The following is a 20,305-nucleotide window of genomic DNA, read 5'->3' on the forward strand; positions in this document are numbered from 1 at the left end:
ATATGACAGTGTAAATGCACCCAAGACTCGTTTATTGAGTTATAATTGAGTTATATCTGTCTCAAACCAGGGCAGGAGATCTGAGACGTATTTTAGCCATGTTATACAATGACCTCCACTAATATTGGCACCTTTGGTAAATATGAGCAAAGAAGGCTGTAAAAATTGTCTTTATTGTTTAACCTTTTCATCTTTTGTTAAAACAAATCACAAAAAAAACTCTGCTCTCATGGATATCAAACAATTGCAAACACAAAACAGGTTTATCAAAAATATCTTTGTTACATATAGGTGTGCAACAATTATTGGCACCCCTATGAATTCATATGAGAAAAATATATTTGAAGTATATTCCCACTGATTTACATATAAGTACACCTGGGTGACTAGGAACATGAAATTGTTCAACCATGACTTTGTTTCACAGGGCTATAAATATGAGGCAACACACAGGCCAAATTCCCTTAGCCATTCATAACAATGAGACTATAGAATGTAGCTGTGATGTGCGGCAAAAGGTTGTTGAGCTTCACAAAATGAGAAGTGGCTATAAGAAAATAGCACAAGCACTGAAAATGCCCATTTCCACCATCAGGGCAATAATGAAGAAGTTCCAGTCAACTGGAAATGTTATAAATCAACCTTGAATTGAATGTATATCTATATCGACTCAACACACTGTGAAGAGGATGGTTCGAGTGGCCAAAAAATCTCCAAGGATCACAGCTGGAGAAATGCAGAAGTTAGTTGCGTCCTGGGGTCAGAAAGTCTCCAAACTACAATCCGAAGTCACCTACATCACCACAAGTTGTTTGGAAGGGTTTCAAGAAAAAAAAAAATTACTCTCATCCAAAAACAAACTCAATTGTCTTCCGGTTGCCAGTCACTACTGGAACTTCAAATGGGATCAGGTTCTGTGGTCAGACAAACCAAGCTTTTTGGCAATAAACACCAGAGGTGGTTTTGGCACACACAGAGAGGTAGCCATATGGAAAAGTACTTCATGCCCACGGTTAAATATGGTGGTGGCTCTTTAATGTTTTGGGGCTCTTTTTCTGCCAGAGGACCTGGACATTTTGTTAGGACACATGGCATCATGGACTCTATTAAATATCAACAGATATTAAATGAAAACCTGACTGCCTCTGCCAGAAAGATTACAATGGGCTGTGTGGTTGGATCTTCCAGCAGGACAATGATCCAAAACACACATCAAAATCAACACAAAAATGGTTTACTGATCACAAAATCAAGGTCCTGCCATGGCCATCCCAGTCCCCTGATTTGCAACCCATAGAAAACCTGTGGGGTGAACTGAAGAGGAGAGTCCATCATGAAATTGGACCTTGAAATTTGAAGGATCTGGATAGATGCTGTATGGAGGAATGGTCTCAGATCCCTTGCCATGTATTCTCCAACGTCATCAGACATTATAGGAGATGTTGTTTTGAAGCTGATAAAAAAAGTACGAGTGAGGGTAGTGAGATGACTCATAATTTGCTTACATGCCATGACACTGTATTCATTCCCAATCAGTGAATATGAACTTTTACCCAAAACCAAAATGAATGAAGCCACAATTTTATGAGGAACAAGGCAACAAAATGTCCTGAGGAAATAGAAGCATGTTGCACAAGAGAAGAAAGTTAGATCACAAGCTAGATATCCTTCTAGTAAAACAGGAAACAACAGATGAGATTTAATTGACTGACTGAGCAATATTTGCAGTTTGAACCCTTTTTTTTCCCCTGAAGATACTTTGTGGAATGTCCTTTGTGGTGCAGGTTTATATAGCATTAACATACACATGATGTACATAACCAATCAGATTAAGAACAATTTTAATTCTTTAGCACATCCCGAAGTGTTTTATTTTGTTCCTCTTTTACCACAGCAATTTGCTAAAAGTTATGTTTTTTAAGTAAGTAGAGAATGAAATGTCATACTTTGTATCCATTTTTAGTTACGTTTAATGATTTGGAATGTCTGCAAAACAAGTTAGTTCTTGTTATAATTTTATGTTATAACAGCTACTATATAAATTGTCCTTCACCAACTTCTCTTTTTTGCTCTCTGAATTTCAGCTTCTTATACATCCATTTTCCATACTGCTTATCCTACACAGGGTCACAAGGCAGGGGACTCCCTGGATAGGGTTCCAACTCGTATCAGGGCACAATTTTGAAAAGCCAATCATGTCTTTGACATGATGGAGGAAACCAGACTACCCCAAAGGACTGGGAGAACATACAAGCTCTTTACATACTGGGACGAGGTGGGATTTGAACCCCCAAACCCGAAAGTGCAAAGCAAACGTGCTAACCACTAAGCCACCATGTCCCCTCAGCTTGTCATGTTAATGAGAAACGTCCAAAGCCCTTCATCCTGAAGACTTTCTTGTGTCATAGTTACAGCTTTACATCTGACTGTTACCAAGTGCTGACACTGGAGACTCCTTCCAGAAACACTAAATAAACATCTCCTCACAGAACACTACACCATATGGACAATTACACACACAACAATTTTTTTTTTACACTTCTTTGAGTGATGCCTCTGCTATACAAGTAAGCTGTTACTATAGTTACTGTAATATATTAGAATGAGTGCATTAATATGAAGTTATACGTAGTATAAAGTACTATGATGGACTATGTTTTTTGTGTGTAACGCCATTTGTGTATGAGAAAATAATATCAAGTTTTTCAGATCGAATGGTAGAACACAGGTTTATAAATTGAAATGAGAGTTAACTAAATTCAGGTCTTTGGAGCGTTTGATGTTGAGTACATTTATAAATAATAAATGTCCCCCAGTAACCACCTCACACAATCCGGGTTTCACAACAACAACAACAACAACAACAACCCTACAAAATGTAATTTATAGTGAATAAATATTTCATTACAACAGTGAACATTTAATTTTAGGTCCAAAATGAAAGCAAACTAAGAAAAAAGTGTCAAAACAAACTTTTGGTAATATTTTCAGGTTGGAGGTGTAACATGTTACAAGTATTAACATGTAGAATTATATCTTAAAGGCACAGCAAATAATTTGTCTCTTAAACCAATTTTTTAAAATCATGTTTAAGCTGTCAAGCCAATAAGTAGGTCTTTGCAACCACAGGCCTATTCTAGCTCTCCACTGGAAAGCTTATGTAAAGGTATGAGCCAGTGTTTTGATAAGACATGCTGGTCTTGCTGATTTAAATCAGTGATGCGCGGCCAGTGTGTCTCCAAGCGGAAAGACAAACAAACAGGAGCATGGAGTGCTTACGTAGGTACATAGCTTATTCACAGTGCATTTTACCCTCTTGGTAGCAGTGGCGTAGACAGGAATTCATTTCAGGGGGAGTTGAGGAAATATACTAAAATAAATCAGTACTACTAAATTGATAACTATGATGAGTTCATGCATTTGGGCCAAACAGTAGTAGAAGCAGTATTGTCATTTAATTATTTACAGTGCAATCTACTCTCAACCAAACAGGAAAAGTAGGAAATAAAAAAATAAAATAAAATAAAAAAATATTATGACAGTTCCATTGAAAATTACTCAAAGAAGATGCTAGTAATAGGAAAAAACAAACAAACAACATTTTAGATCTTAAAACCAAAGCTAGGCTTCTTTTCCTCCTTCTGCAGACCTCCAGTACTTCATTGGCTGTCACTGCCCTATATTCTATATTATAGCCTTCAAACAGAAATGGGAAACATGCATGGTTCTGATTGGTTAATCCTGTTTCTTGAAATTAAATGAAATAAAGGAAATGAAACAAACCAAGAGATGATCTTTAATTGATGTCTGGTGGAAGCGTACTGATGAATTTGTTGAATTTCATGAATATTCTAGTGCAATTATTAACCCAAACAATGCCCACTTTATTAGGAACAGCTTAGAAAAAATACACTTGGTATTTTTCCACTCTTCAACTGTCCAGTTTGGCTGAGTCTGTGCCCGTCATAGCCTCAGATTTCTGTTCTTGGATGACAGGAGTGGAACCTGATTTGGTCTCCTGCTGCTGTCGCTCATCCACTTCAAGTTTTGATTATGTATTATGCATTCTGAGATGCTTTTCTGCTCACCATTGTTGAAAAGAATGCTTATTTGAGTTACTGACTTCCTGTAATCTGAGACCAGTCTGGTTATTCTCCTCTCATTCTCTCCCTCTGCTCATCGGATGTTTTTTGTTTTATCACACTATTCTGTGTAAACTCTAAAAACTGCTGTGTGTGAAAATCCCAGGAGATCAGCAGTTTCTGAAACACTCAAGCCAGCCCTTCTGGCACCAACAACCATGCCACAGTTAAGGTCACAGAAATCCAAATTTTCTTAATTCTGATGTTTGATGTAAACATTAACTGAGTCTCTTCACCTGTATATGCATGATTATATGTATTGTGTTGCTGCCACACGATTGGCTGATTAGATAACTGCATGAATGAGCAGGTGTTCCTATTAAAGTAACTAGTGAGGGCTGGTGAGTGCTATTTGCACTATATTTATCAATCACAAATGAGATAAGAACAGAAGATTTAGCCAGATTTAGGTTTAGGGGCATAGTTCAGTCAGTATTTACATCAGTGGAATAATCCCGGGAAAATTGTAAATCATGTACAATGTACTGTATGTGTAAGTTATACTTTTATTTTGTACTACAGTCTTATTGAAGGCTCAATTCTGATTAATAAGGTGTTGAGTAATTTTCTATAATGGTATGGCTTGGTCAGTAGCACCACCTGCAAGGTTTATATTTATGCCCTTAGTCTAATACGTGATTGTTTCTATAGTAAAAACAGGGATTTGTATGGCGGATACTCCATAAAACATATAAAACATGTAATCGTTGACTGCATCCAGAATGCTCTCCAAAATTCACGCCACTGAAGCCTGAAGGTCAGGGAGCTGTCGATCTAAATCTCACTAGCCAATGAGAGTAAATTGCTGCTTAGCCCCACCCACATGAGAGGTTTGTGCCAAAATGGTGAATGTAAACTTGTGGAGCGTAAACTAAAAGTTTGAAAGTGTAAACGAAAACCCTGGCAGCGCATTCATAAACCATGATTAGCAAAAAGGAAGTTTAGAAAACTGCTAACAAAGAATGCTGTTTATTTGAAGAACATTAAAAATTTTTGTCACTGAGTTAATTGTTTTCAGTTTCAGAGTGTTTTTCCTCTTTCACTGTATATTTTTGTTTCTTGAAAAATTACGTTCAGTACTTTTGGCACAAATAAATTCCATAACTAATTAGCTTTGTGGTGGGAACAGTAGCTCTGCTTCATGTTAGGCTACATTACACCACCCCTTCATTGATTATTTTCATATTTAAAAAGCACACCCCATTGTATTTTTTGCCTTTATATAACCATTAAGCCTTTTGTTAAAGGTTTTGCAAAAATTCCAGAAAAAAGCAGAAAACTGGATGATAGAGAAACACCCACACAAAAAGCCAGGTCCCTTCCTCTTCTTTCATATGAAGAACAACTCAGGGTCTTGCTTTTGACAACACTATGCAGTAAAGGCCTTGGGAATCTAAGCACTAAGTATTAAACATCCACAATCTTTTTTCTGCACTCAGCGTGATGAGAGAGATTTCAAGCCCTTTGTGATGATAGAGGCTGGATCAGGAAAATGGCGGGCGTACTGTACAAATGAACTGAATAATTTATCAACCAAAGCTGTGATTAGTCTGGCATGAATCGATGGCCTAGTGGCAAACTCGTTTGATTACGTCGTACTCACTGAAACCCGAAACTAGTGGTCAGTCAATGTGGAACCAGAGCTTGAAATGAATCTGAAAATAAAGGATATGCTTGTTCAAGTATGTACGTAAGGATATGCTTGTTATGACGTGCATTAAATTCAGCTGTGAATTTATTTGGTCTTGAGACTGAGCAAGAACTGTCAATACCATGAGGATTGCAGAGTGAGAAACAGAGAGAGAGAGAGAGAGAGAGAGCTCGAATCAAAGACTGATTAGATCAATATGCGTTGCTCTGAAGGACCTCTTGGATCACAGAGTGCTTAAAATAACCAGAATGAATAAATCAAAATAGGGGTGAAAAAAAAATTTAAAAAAATAAAGAGTGAGAAGAATACATGTCAATACTCCTACATGACACGCACAAACACACTCACAATCATCTGGGTGCTCAGGAGCTTTTCAGCCTTTCTTCAGCACTTGATTGCCCTGAAGCCAGAGAGTGAGAGAGAGTGAGTGAGAGAGAGAGAGAGATATCATTTGGATGTTCCTATGTTCTTATCCACCAAGCTCTGAGTCTACAAGTGAAACACAGCTGCATTCAAAGGGGGGAAAGTAGGAGCTACTCTGTGTGTGTGTGTGTGTGTGTGTGTGTGCATGTATTTTTTCCTTCTTCCTACCTTGACTCCTCACACAGCAACATCTTAAAGCATCTTAACCCGGTTAGACATATTGAGAGACAAAATCTAGTCGTGGACTGCAGCGTATTTTGCATATTTTTAGACAAGTTGGATTTCAGCATCGAAAATGGTGGAATTTTGTAAAAATCATAACGTTGCTATTCATAACTAGACAGAGCAGACAGGAGGACATGGCTGATGAAAATCTTAATAAGTTATAGCTAAAGAGCTGACGTTATTTATCAATTTTGGAAGGAGTCTCCAGTGTTCATTTTTGTTCATGTGTTGTAGGCTGATTGGCATTTCCAAATTGTCTGTAGTGTGTGAATGTGTGTGCAATTGTGCCCTGCAACCTAATGTGATGGGTTGGCACCCTGTCCAGGGTATCCTCCGCCTTGTGCCCAGGTTCCCCCAGGACCCTGTTATTGTTCATGTAAGAAACAATTAATCCACATGTGAAATGTGAACAAAAACAACAGCAAAAACAAATCATGTGAAAATAAATCCTCATGTGAAACAGTAACATATGAAAATGAATGAATTGTGTGAAAATCATGTGTGAAAAATAACTGAATCATGTGTAAAAAAAAATTGTGAAAATGTGAGAAAAATGAAATATTATACAAATGTATATATATATATATATATATATATATATATATATATATATATATATATATATATATATATATATATATATAAAATTAAAATAGCAATTAATAAAAATAAATAGAGATAATGAAGTGTCTCAAAACCAGTTTGTTTTCTCAGTCTCAGAACCAGATATTCGTGTGACTTTTTTATTTATTTTTTTTTTTTATAAGTAACAGAAAGATACACATAATTAAATAAAAGTAATTAAAGAACACATTTCTGTGGAGTTGTGGGAAAACTAAGGACCTTTGTGAGTTTGTTGATCTGAGGTGGGTGAAGTATGTGGAATGTGGGAAGGGATTTTAGGGACGATGAGAGCCGTTGACTGAACACACATACCAGTGTAAACTGATGGAATGCTTGAAGGCGATCTTTATAGTGTTCAAGGTGCTTGGGTGTTCCTCTCACCCTCTCAGAACTTAGCATGGGTTATCTTATATCACAGCAGGATATCTCTACACAGCTAATTCCTTATATAGTCTCTTCACAGAGCAGTCTGGAATGGGATTGTTACCAAAATCACAGTAACTAAAGAACATAAAGCTGGGTTTAGACTGTGTGATTTCAGCAGGGTTTTTTTTTTTTTTTTTTTTTTAGATTATTACTTGAAATGCATAAAATCCTGGCCAAGTTCTATAACAGACTAAGCAATAATGTTCTCCTTGTCAGATTAAATGATGAAGATCCTCTAAAGATAGACCTGTGATTTACATCATCAATCAGAAAATGGGGTTGCTTAAACAGGAACATGCTTCAAGGAGATGTACAACTGTTTATTATCATGTTTCATTTACATTTGACCATTGTCACTAATGTATTTGTAGCTGTCCAGTCCTATTGGTTGCTTTTAAAATGAGTGTCGTAGCAGCTCTGAGATTTTAACTGAACCTATCTGACACTTCCAGGACTTTGTTGTCTCCTGGGTCTGGATACATGAAAATCTTCTTAAGAAAGAAGTTAAGAAAGTTCTTAGGACAAATTCTAAGAACTTCATAAGAATGATCCTAAGTGCAATGCTTGAAAAATTCTTAAGTTCTCAAATATTTTCATAAAAATTAAGAACATCTTATTTTTTTTCTTAAGAATAAAATGACAGAAGTGTAACAGTTATAACAAATTTAGTACTGCCAATGATGTATCTATATATTAATTTATTAATGGATCAATTTATTATCCTTTTTTATTATCCTCCTGATCACTTATTAAAATGTAACAACATTAACCGACATTAATCATCATTGGAGAATTTACTTGCTACAAAATGGAAACCAATAAGCCAAGTATGCTATTTTATATAAGTAAACTATTGTAGTAATTATACAGTATTCATCATAGGTTGGAAGTTTTAGAATGTTATAATATTTAATATTTGCAACAACCCAATAATTAACTTTAAGAACTTATTTTAATAACTTTAAGAACTTATTTATAAAATAATTGTTAAGAATGTTCCTTTTGAGAATTTGAAATTGGCGTTAGTTTTGTCTTAGGAACAATCGTACAATCGTACAATCGGGAAAAAAAGAACAGTTTAAAGCAGAATTTTTGGGAATACAAAATATTCGTAACTTTTTTTTTCTTAAGTTAGAAAATAAGAAGAAAATGACAGTTAAGAAGACTTTTATTCTTAAGAATGCTTTGTGAATCCGGCCTCTGGTCGCAAGGGCACTATATAATCACATCATGCATTGTAAGATCTCAACTCACAACCAAAGATTTTTTTTCTGCAACAAAATCTGCAAACTTGCACAGTGTAAACCTGGACCTGGAATTCCCCTCCCAGTCCAAACACTTGATAAATGAACAGGTGAAGAAGTGTTTTCCTTTCCCCCTGAATTCCTCAGAAACACTGAACATTTTCAGACATTTAAGAAGACTCTGGAGGCACGCTCGTTCATGCAAGAACAAAGCCGCTCGTTATCATCTGAACTTTCTCGCAATACACCCTGCAATCCTGAAACATGTTGAGACACACAGTAGGTGCCACAGCAGGATGCCACAAGAAACCCTCCCATCTCTTTTCATTTCATCCCGCCCGGACGCCATTACAGTCAGCCTGAATCAAACAGCAGCTTCACCTCTCAGAACGTGGAGCAGAGCACAGAGAAAAGATCAAAGCCATAGTGAGCGAGCACAACATGCATGTAAAGAGGCTGGTGGGGCAAATAAAATGGGTTAATTGGAAGGAAGTGCACTACTCCAGTGCCTTTTTAATCCCATCTTTATGAATGCTATCAGAGGTAAGACAAAAGTTGTTCTTGGTTCGCTGTAAACTACTCCTACAGAAATTTCATGCGCGCATGCTCCAGGAGAAACAGGATCATGCAAACTCTGTAGTTGCTAATTTAACACCTGGTGATTTTACTGTGCTCTAGCTGTATTATTGGGGTTTGCTGTGTGATGGTGATTGTTTCGCCCGCAAAACCACTGGCATCTCGCGTACTTTAGGTGAAATAAATGGGAGCCTCTGGGGAAGTCATGCGGCGAATTTAGCAATTATACGAGACACTCATTTAGGGCTTGGTTCTTTCATAGAAAACAAATGGTAACCTCCTTCTACCCACAGATATTTTACTGCAAATAATTGCTGAGGCTTCTTCTAACAACAGAATCCAAACGAAGTGTTCCCAGGAGGTGTCATTTTTATGCAGTTCAATGCTTTTACAAATTATATTTTTGGTGTTTATCTACCGTCCAATGCGTAGAGAGTACCACCTTATCCACTCTTAAACTACTGAAATGGTATTCTACACCTAAGCTTGCATATTTTAACCATGAGGTCTGAATAGCAATCACAACCTATTATAATTCCACTAGGTTGGACCCTAACGCCCAATTAAATTAAATTGATCCTTGGACATGGCTTCATTATTTTGCATGAGAAATAGTTAGGAGCCGGGATTCGCAATTCCATTAGTGTCCTAAAATAATGAAAATGAAAAAAAAAAAGAGAAAGGAGGGTGGGGGTGGATGGGGGGTAACTAATGGACGTCCCACTGGGTTAAAAATATGACTAGGCAGCTCTCTTTGTGTAAACTGAAATAGTAATTTTAGATAATTATCAACCTTTATGATTTGACTGTTGAAAAGTCTTTTCATAACCGTATGGAATTCACATTTTCATAAAAAAATTTTTAGAGAGCCAAAAAACCCTGAAATGCTACATCCACCTCGTGACCTGCAAAGTATAGAGTGAACAATTAAACCTAACTGGGATGAAATGGAAAAACAATCCTCTTGATAGATCTATTGCATCTGACAACACCAATGTTGTCTCAGCCAGGACCTCGCAGAAGCTTGACGCTGTGAATAAAATTATCTCAGCATTACATGCGGCAGTGGCATAGCCTACAAGTGCCAGAAAAGGGACTTGAAACAATGCAATTATCAGGAGAAAACAATAAGCACTGGATTACAATGCACCCTGTAATTTGGCATTTTTAGCCCACTAACATTTCTGATGTATTCATATGAAAACGCTCAGCTCTCCCAGTCCAAGATGATGGTTTCCATGGTAACCACATGAGGACCATGTGCTCAGGGAGTATCTGTTCTTTTTTATCTCTCCCTATATCTTCCTCTCTCTTTCTCCCTACCCTTCATTCTCTCTTCCCATTTAGTTTATCTAGTCGATCAATGCATAGTTAACAATCCCTCATGCAACCAACTACTGAAACAGATTAGCTTAAAGGGATAAGTTCAGTATGTAGTAGTTTGTTAGATAAGTGCAGTATTCAGTACTTTTTGGAGTACTCTGTGTGTGTTATCCAATCAGCCAATTGTATGGTAGCAGCACAAGGCATCAAATCATCCACAAACATATGAAAAGCTTCTGTTAATGTTTACATCAAACAGCAGAATGGGAGGAAAAATGTGATCTCAGTGCCAGTGATGTTACATGGTTGTTGGTATTGGTTTCTGTATTTCAGAAATTGCTGCTCTCCTGGGATTTTTACACACAATATTCTCTAGAGTTTACACAGTATGGTACCAAAAACAATCCAGTGATGCAAGGAGACACAGCCTGTTGATGAGAAAGGGTAGAGGAGAATGGCCAAATTGGTTCAAGCTGACAGGAAGGTTACAGTAACTCAAATAACTACACTGTACAACCATGTTGAGCAGAAAAGCATCTCAGAATGCACAATACGTCAAACAAAGAGGCGGATGAACTACAACAGCAGAAGACCAAACCGGGTTCCACTCGTGTCAGTCGAACAAGAATCTGAGACTACAGCTGAAGACTGGAAAAATGTTACTGGTCTTTTTCCAGTCTTCAATTTTGACATTATGGATATTTAAAATGCTATCATGGTTCAAGTAAAGTGAATATGTTAAAATGTTCCTCATAGTAAGCTGTAAGACACTATTAACTTTTATTTTTGTAATTTAATATGGTTAACACTTAAGTCCAGATTAATTACAAAAACACATTCATGTAATTAATAATAAAGGCATATTACAATAAAATGATATGTAGGTACTGCATGTGTCCTTGTCATTTCTGGAAGCACTTAATAATGACACTTTAAATGTTGATAATGTTTTTATAATTGTTAATGAATATTACAGTTGATTTATAAGTATGTAGTAAACTACTAAATATTATAATGAATAGTCACATTTGTATTGCAACATTATTGTAATCAATAAATTATTTTACAGCTATTGCAGCAATGAATTATTTATAGTATTTATAAGCGCTATAAGATTCACATCACTATATACCAATGGATTGTTTATAGCACGTTATTAGAACTTAATGAGGCATCATTAGAGTTTATAAAAATGCTTAGCAACCTATAAAGAATTATAAGCACAGTTATAATGGTGTTTATATCAGGTGTTGCTAAATATATTTCAGGTGATACAGGTATAGCGAAGGAACTGGATTTACCTTTTATACATTTGGGAACATAACTCCATATTATGTGTGTTCATTGTGTCTCCTCCTGAGTACTGCTCTATTTGTAAGTGTGTCTTCTCTCTCACTGTACACTGTAGTGACAGCATTTTCCTATTATGTTCATATGCATCATACTGAATTCATTTGTGTAATTTGTGTGTGCAGCATTTGGAAGCATGGACCGAGACCACACCTAAAGCCAAAATGCTGCCTCTCATTTTTCATCCCCTCTATCAATATTTCCTGCCAGTGTCAACACAAATATCGATTATGCAAGGGGACATTCATCATCTTTTATTTATTTTCACAATTATAGTAAAACATAGTTAATACATGAAATGAAAGTCTCAGAATGAAACAAAACATAGTGTTCACTTACTTGAGGGTATGATATAGAATCATCACTTTGATAAGTACCATATCCCAATCTACTGTCTTGTCTTGTCTATTGCTCCATCTTAATAATGGTCCTCTCCATGTCCTGCACTCACCACTCACCCATACTAATCAATACAAAGTACAACACATCTGAAAACATGAATAAAATAAAAAAATAAAAAACACTATTTTTATTATGTATCTACAATAGTACTCAAAAGCATCATCATGCCTTAAAGTAAAAAAAAAAACAAAAAAAAAACATTTGGTCTAAATATTGGTCACATAAGTGTGTGTTGAATAGAAGCCCGATTTACCCTCACAGAGGTGAAGTAAATTCATTCAAATTACTTAGCTTTCTGTGTGTAGCAGCAGTTATGCTGACATTTTTTCTCTGAAATTGCACACATTTAAGGTTTTGGTAAGTATGGCCATAAATATACAAAACACTTTTGCTTTGTGAAAATGGTAATGAGCACATTTTCAAGCTTTTGTGGGAAATATTTATTTTCAAATGATACTCGTGCATGATGTCTGGGCATTTAATTTCAGTACATCACTAGATGACGGATGAATGACAATCTAAACTCTTTTGTGAATGTCACTTTTTTTTTGGTGGAAAGTCATGTGGAAATCTTTGGCTGTTGGGATTTTCCAAGTGTAAGCTCCACTGTACTGATATCACACACCATCTCAAACGATGTTTTGGTGCTCACCTCATTACTTATTAAAACCTGTTTTTGCAAAGCAGTATAGTTGTTAGCAAGTTAGTAATACTGTGAGAGAATTACACTTTAGAATACGATTATACGATGAAGATCTTCTAACGATAGACCTGTGAATAAAAAAACTTGCTGTTCTGCTTACATCATCAATCAGCATTTGTTTGCTTATTAGCTAGTTGCATACCCATAAGCTGTAACTCATTGTCTATATCTTTCCATCTCATGTCCCTTTTTCCCTAACGTCATAGTGTAACTGTCACATTCTTTCTTTCTGCTGCCACAATTCAACAAACTGCTCTTCTTCTAATTCCTATGTGTTTCGTTTGCATTTTGCCACTTCCACCATCATATTTCTAGCTGTCCTGTGAGTTTTGCATCATCAGATGAGTCTTGAAGCAGTCGTCACACTCTGAGACTTTAATCAGAAATTTAAGACACTGCCAGACCTTCAACTATCTTAGGCCACAGTGGCTACAAGTCGGCTGTTGGCAACGTCATATTATGCATCTTCTAATGGTTGAGACTAGTTGGGACTGACAATCTCAACTGATGACTAAAGAACTTTTCTTACAATGTGCAGCCAAAACTGGGCTGAAAATTGTATTGGAAAGCAGACCATGTATTGGGGTAATAGAAAGCTGTAAATAGGGGTTATACTGTAGGTGGGTTCAAGAGAGCTGAGCTCTTCTACCTTTAGTTTATGTGAACAGCAAGCAAAACTGAGCTTTGGAACTGTAGGGAAGTGCATATCATAGAATGGCATAAATGCAACAACAACAACAACAACAACAACAACAACAACAACAACAATAATAATAATAATAATAATAATAATAATAATAATAATAACAATAATAGTGATGTAAACTGGGAACTTGGGCTCTGGTCAGTTGTACACTATTGTAAAGTTTAAAAACCTTACAAGCTCTATTCAGAGTATTTCCACGATCACAAAGAGTTCCAAGAAGAAGCTAAGAACGCTTAATTATCCAGTGAATCCTTAAATAACCCTTGAAGAACCCTTTGCGTGCACTGAGTAAATTCAGCCCCAGGACAGAATCAGATATATCAAAAAGCTGTTTTAATCTTTTTTCCATCATATCAAGTTGCACACACGGTCCTGTTTCCTTGGGGGAATTTATCACCAACTTTTATGTAGCTTAAGAAATGGCATAAAACTTTCCTTAATATCATTACTTCCTGCCGTTGTTGCTTCAAAAGAGGCCTCCAGTGGTGGAGGTTAATCCCTGAAATGCTGATAAACCCTGCTGGTACTAAATCATACTCTTGGTGGGATTTAACTCCTGGTAGAAAAGATTTGTCCCACAATAAGCACAGCTGGGGAGACTTTGGTGGAGTTTTTCTTAGTAAATTTCCAAGAATTATTTGTTTCCAAAAAATGGAAAAACAAACAAGGCCTCATGACAAAAGGTGCTTGGTTCATTCTTACACTTCCAGAACCACATATACTATAGTCTCATAGCCCCATTTCTAGGTGGTTGGAAAGTATACATGTGCATGATTATGTAGTGTGTAAATGTATGATTATGTGTAAATGATCATCCAACATTGCATTGCACTTTTCCAATGATTTACCCCAGTGTTCAGGCTCTTACAATTACCATACAGGTTATTTTAAATAACATAATAGAAGGCTGAAGCTTAGTGTGAAGACTTGGGCAAATTTATGTAGTATAGTAATGTATTCTCATCCATACCTACTATTATTCCCAGACTCTGTGTACAGCCCTGATTTGCAAATACTTTCAAAAACCTCCATTGTCTGTTAGATTTAGGATTAAAATATATTATCTTGAGACAAATAACTGACTGTTCATAAGCCTTTCTATGGTATGTATTAGTCCTATAGGCCTCTTTTGTATTTTAATGGGGGATTATCCCAAACAGAAGGGTAACCCTGTTTATATTGGGGAGATGTAGCTTATAAGATTTTATCCTCAAATGCTGCCATCTTCTTTTTTCTGTGTGGCAAAAAATAATAATTAGGGTATTTCTGCCGAGGAATTGGTATTGGTATCATGTGAGACTATTGATACCAATGAGACTTCTATTTCAAGTACAGGGTTACCGGTGCAAAGCCAGCTACTGTAGATGCTAAACGTAACTAGTTGAGTTCATCAAAATGGTGGAAGTATGACAAAAGGCACATAAAATATGGCTGATGTTATGCCTATATTGCCTTTTTAAGCTAATTAGAGAACCATGTGATAATACATCTGCATGTATAGGTTTCCTTGGGGTACTCTCTAAATTGTCCATAGCGTGTGAACATGTGTGCTATTGTGCCCTGTGATGGGCTGGCACCCTGTCCAGGGTGTCCCCTGCCTTGTGCCCTGAGTCCCTTGGATAGGCTCCAGGCTCCTCGTGACCCTGTGTAGGATAAGCGGCACAGAAAATGGATAGAAGGATCTGCATATATATCCTTAGTTGTATTGTTAGTTGAGTTTATTAGGATGGGGTTTCAGAATAAATAAACAGAAGTGTGCTAAATTTGAAAAGTTGAAAACCCATATAGGTTTTTAGATTATATAGATTTCAGTGTTAATTTGTAGCCTTTTCCTGTTCCCTAATGAACTGGTTAAGGATTTCCATAGGGATATTTATTGGCACCACCATTGAGGTATAATTGAACTTGGGGTGCTATTACCATTTTAATGATGCTTATCTTTAACCCAGACCTCCTAATCTTTTGAAGAATTGATCTGTACCGTGTATCGCATTCTTCCGGAACACACAGAACACACTTGCAAGGAATTGCTGTTTTTCTGGTTGTGCAGTTTCCTAGCGATGAAGCTTCTACTTATTTGTTTGGTTTTTGCTTGTTTGAATTGTGGTGTTTTTTTGGTTATTGAGCACTGTGTGACTCTTGCGTGTTTTTTAGCCACTGAACTGGCACTGTTGCCCTGATTTGTAACATATATCTCTGTGTTTACATCCATCTCTACATTACACACATTGAGAAATCTATACATTTGAATTTCAGCACACTATTTACTGCCTGATGACAAGTTCCAGACACTTGCATTACCACAAAGTCTGAGGTAATCCAAGTATCTACAAAACATTGTTTTGTTTCCTTCTTTCCCTCCCAAGGGCAATTCCTCTAACATTCCCAAACAAGGACTTCTTGGGAGAAAAAAATACCTTTTAAAAAAAATAAAATAAATAAAAATCCAAAGTTCTATGATTTATCATTCTGTTGTACAATTTACTTACTTATCAGTACCATTTCAAACAAACAGACCGCTTTTAGGAAGCTAAAAACTCTTAATTATCCAAAGGATCTTTGAGAAACATTTTTCTCCATAATAGTGTTGTATTTTAATCAGTCTAGGTTCAGGGTTGTTGCTGAGTCCTTCTAGGGTCCAGAAATTTTGGCTGCATGGGTGATTAATAGTATTAGGTGTTGTTTTGTTTTATTCTTTATATTTATTTAGCACCATATTTTCTCCAAACCTGGCCTTGTTATTCATCTCCCAACAGTTAAATAATATCCTGGCTTGAACCAAATTGTATTGTTCTGTCTTGATTGCCTTGAGATTGATGCTTGTACTAGTGAAGTCCTTGTCTTAACTAGGCTGAAAGTGTTTGTGCTGTTCAGACCTTTTGCATAACAAGGATGTACAAGAGCTTACACATCCCAAACACACCCAACCTAAGCCTTTGCCAGTCATAATAACACACTTTTCCTAACACGGGACCTGATCTTCTAATATCAGTCTCTTTTAGTCTTTTTCTTCAAAAATTCAATGACTTACACACATCATACAATTTAAGTATGTAAGCTGCATCCGTGTGAAATATGGATCTGTTTATGCTCTTTTGCTTGAATCACCTTCAGCATCAATGCACACAGACATCCCATAGACTTTTCAATGATGCATACGGTATCTTTAATCCGGGAACAGGAATAAAAAACAAAATACTATTTTTGGACATTCACTCCTGAAATATAAATATATTATATTATATTAGTGACAAACAAGGTGAGTTTTAACAGTGATAAATCATTACAAATTATGACACTAAATTAATAGTACAATTACAACTGTGTGATTTTAGTAGCTTGCTTGAGTAGCTTGAGCATCCACTGAGAAGAAAACACACTACACATGGGGCCATAGTACAGCCATACACACAATTTCCAAATGCATATATTAACATTACAAATGTTTGTATTAACAGTGCTAATTAACAGATACAGTGAAATGAAGTGGAGCCTTTTTAACTCTAACTGAAATACATTATAAGTCAAAAGGTTGGACATGACTGCTCATGGAGAGTCTTCATTTTTACTGTTTTCTACTATTTTGGAGGCATTAATACTGTGAAATAACAGAAAATGCGCAGTGACAGAAAAAAAGTGTTCTTAGGTTTCAAAAAGATTAAAAGGTTAAGTAAATTTTACAAATGTAAACATATATTTGAATTCAATATTTGATTAAAATATTTTAATATTTGAATTACGATTATACATGGGCACTAACTTTAATATTTGTCTTAGAAATATGTATAATATAATGAAAAATACATATTTAATCTTATATGTCCAAACTTTTGGCTGCTGCTGTACTGTATACATACAGTATCTGCCTATTATAAAAGTATTCATATTTGGCTTTTAATTTCCCAATGCTCAAAACTAGACTGTTAATTTATCATGATTTTATCTTTCAGAATTCATATGTACAGTGCTGTGAAAAAGTATCCTGATCTCATAATAAATTGTTTCAGAAATAAAAACAAAATCTAAGATAAAACAAAGGCAACCTGTTATCAAACACAAAATACAGTTTTTAGATGATAATGTTATTTATGTAAACAATAACTGGGCCTGTGTGAAAATGTATTTGCCCCCATAGTTACCAATTCCCCAAATCTATGAAACTGCATTCATAATGGGGTTCAGATGCACTAGACACAACCAGACCTGATTACTGCAAACCCTGTTCAATCAAATCAACGCTTAAATAGAACTTTTTCAACAGCAAGAAGATGGTTAAAAGGTCTTATCTAGTAGCGCATTATGCCAAAGTTGAAAGAAATACTAGAAATAACGAGGAAGACATGGAAAAAACATGGCACAATAATGAACCTGCCCAGAAGTGGCCAACCTTCCAAAATTCCTCCAAGAGCACAGCAACTCCTCATCCAGGAAGTCACAAAAGAGCCAAGGACAACATCAAAGGACCCACAGGCCTCTCTTGCATCAATAAAGGTCACTGTTCATGAGAACAGAAGAACATTAAGGCTCTGTGGAACTGTTTGAAAGACAGGTGTCCCTTTATATCTGGCGTAAACCAAACACTGAATTCCACAAAAAGAACATCATACCTACAGTCAAACATGGTGGTGGAAGTTTGATGGTGTGGGGATGCTTTGCTGCTTCAGGGCCTGGGTATCTTGCAATAATGAGGGAAACATGAACTCTGCTCTCTAACAGAATTTATTCAAGGAGAATTTTCAGTCATCAGTCCATAAGTTGAAACTCAAGTGCAACTGGATTATGCAGCAAGACAATGATCCAGCAATGATCCAAAGCACAGGAGTAAATCCACCTCTGAGTGAGTGGGAGTAGCCTAGTCAAAGTCCTGACTAGATCCAACTGAAATGTTGTGGCAGGACCTTTAACAGGCAGTTCATGCTCGAAAAGCCTCCAGTGTGGCTGAACTAAAGCAGTTCTGCAAAGAAGAGTGGGCTAAAATTCCGCCACAATGTTGTGAAAGACTGATCTCCAGTTATTGGAAGCATTTGGATGCAGTTATTGCTATTGATATTGCTATTAAGGTGACACAACCAGTTTTCAAGTTTAATGGGGCAATTACTTTTTCACACGGGTGATAGGTGTTGGATAACTTTTTTGCTTCAATTAAAAAATAATAATAATAAAAACTGTATTATGTGTTTATTCAGGTTGCCTTCGTTTTATTTATATTTCCTTTGAAGTACTAAAACTATTTAGTGTGAGATATACACAAAAACAGAAGAAATCAGGACGGGTAAAATAGATTTTCACAGCACTGTAAGTGACATCAAAGTCAACATGACACGGACACAGTGTCACAGTGTCATTGGAACAAGATTATACAGCCAAATAACTAAATACATTGTCTATAACAATTACTAAAAACTAAATAGAGGACTAAAAGTAGTTTAGTAAAGCCCAGTTTCAGAGATCGCACATAGGCCTGTATTTGTAGCATTGACAACATTATCTACTCTACTAATAAGAATAATTAGCTAGCTAGTTAGCTTACTTGTGAGTATGCTAGCATTGATGCACTTGCAGCCAAATTGGCAAGTTGAACTACATGAATTTAAATTGATTATTTTATTAAATAAAATTATCATATTTTGAATGGTGGTTTAATGGTTCAATTGCAGAAAAAGTAAAAATATAATTCTGAATGACATACACGATTAGCCTGTTAGCACAGAGTTCACTCCCAATGCTGTGGTAATCTATGTGAGGTCAGAGTTGACTGAGCTGAAATGTCCATAGGCAGCGAGCCTAAACCACACAGGTCACCAAAGAGCAATGAAGCCTTTGGAAGCCAAGCAATTTATTGTGTTAGCTACATCCCTAGAGCAAGGCTGAGCTAATTGTGTTTTACCGAAACAAATTTTTAAGACTGAGTGGCAAACCTGGAGCAAGATCCTGCTTTCGGGGATCACAACACTCTTCCTTGAGACACAGAGAGGCAATATAAAATACAATTTATATACAGCAGACAAGAGGGCACTTGTACAGACTGAGGGCAAAATGGCAGGGCATCAAACCCCAATGGTGTCTATGTGTATGTGTGCTTGGTGGTTGCTGTCGTGCTGTACAACCTCCACAACATATCTATCTATAGTCAATCTTACAGACACTGCATATAGGCTGTGTAATTACTGGCTGACGAATGTGTAACTATGATAGATTTGAAATAAATATACCCTACTCACTGGCAACTCCAGAAGCAAATCTGTTTATTTTATTTACTGTATTTATGTTTCCAGATTTGTTCAAAATGACTGAGCAATTGGAAATTGCACAAGTTAAATGTGTGTTCTAAAACTTTAATACATGGTTGCATTTCTGGGGGGCATGCTAGTGGTTAGCATGTTTGCCTTGCAACTCCAGAGTGGTGGGTTCAATTCCTACATCCACCCTGTGTGCATGGAGTTTGCATGTTCTCCCCATACTTTGGGGGTTTCTTCCGGGTACTCCGGTTTCCTCCCCAAGTCCAAAGAC

The 20,305-nt window shown here is 36.4% G+C and overlaps 1 long non-coding RNA gene across 1 annotated transcript; it reads left to right on the forward strand.

Annotated features, from left to right (window-relative positions):
- Positions 1-9,069: 9,069 nt before the first annotated feature.
- On the forward strand, positions 9,070-12,584 carry LOC108281001 (uncharacterized). The gene is made up of 2 exons (XR_001815866.3): positions 9,070-9,278; positions 10,968-12,584. It is a non-coding gene; the product is annotated as an uncharacterized LOC108281001 (long non-coding RNA).
- The last annotated feature ends 7,721 nt before the right edge of the window (positions 12,585-20,305 follow it).

This window comes from Ictalurus punctatus, chromosome 21 (assembly GCF_001660625.3).
Source record: "Ictalurus punctatus breed USDA103 chromosome 21, Coco_2.0, whole genome shotgun sequence".
Classification (NCBI taxonomy): domain Eukaryota; kingdom Metazoa; phylum Chordata; class Actinopteri; order Siluriformes; family Ictaluridae; genus Ictalurus; species Ictalurus punctatus.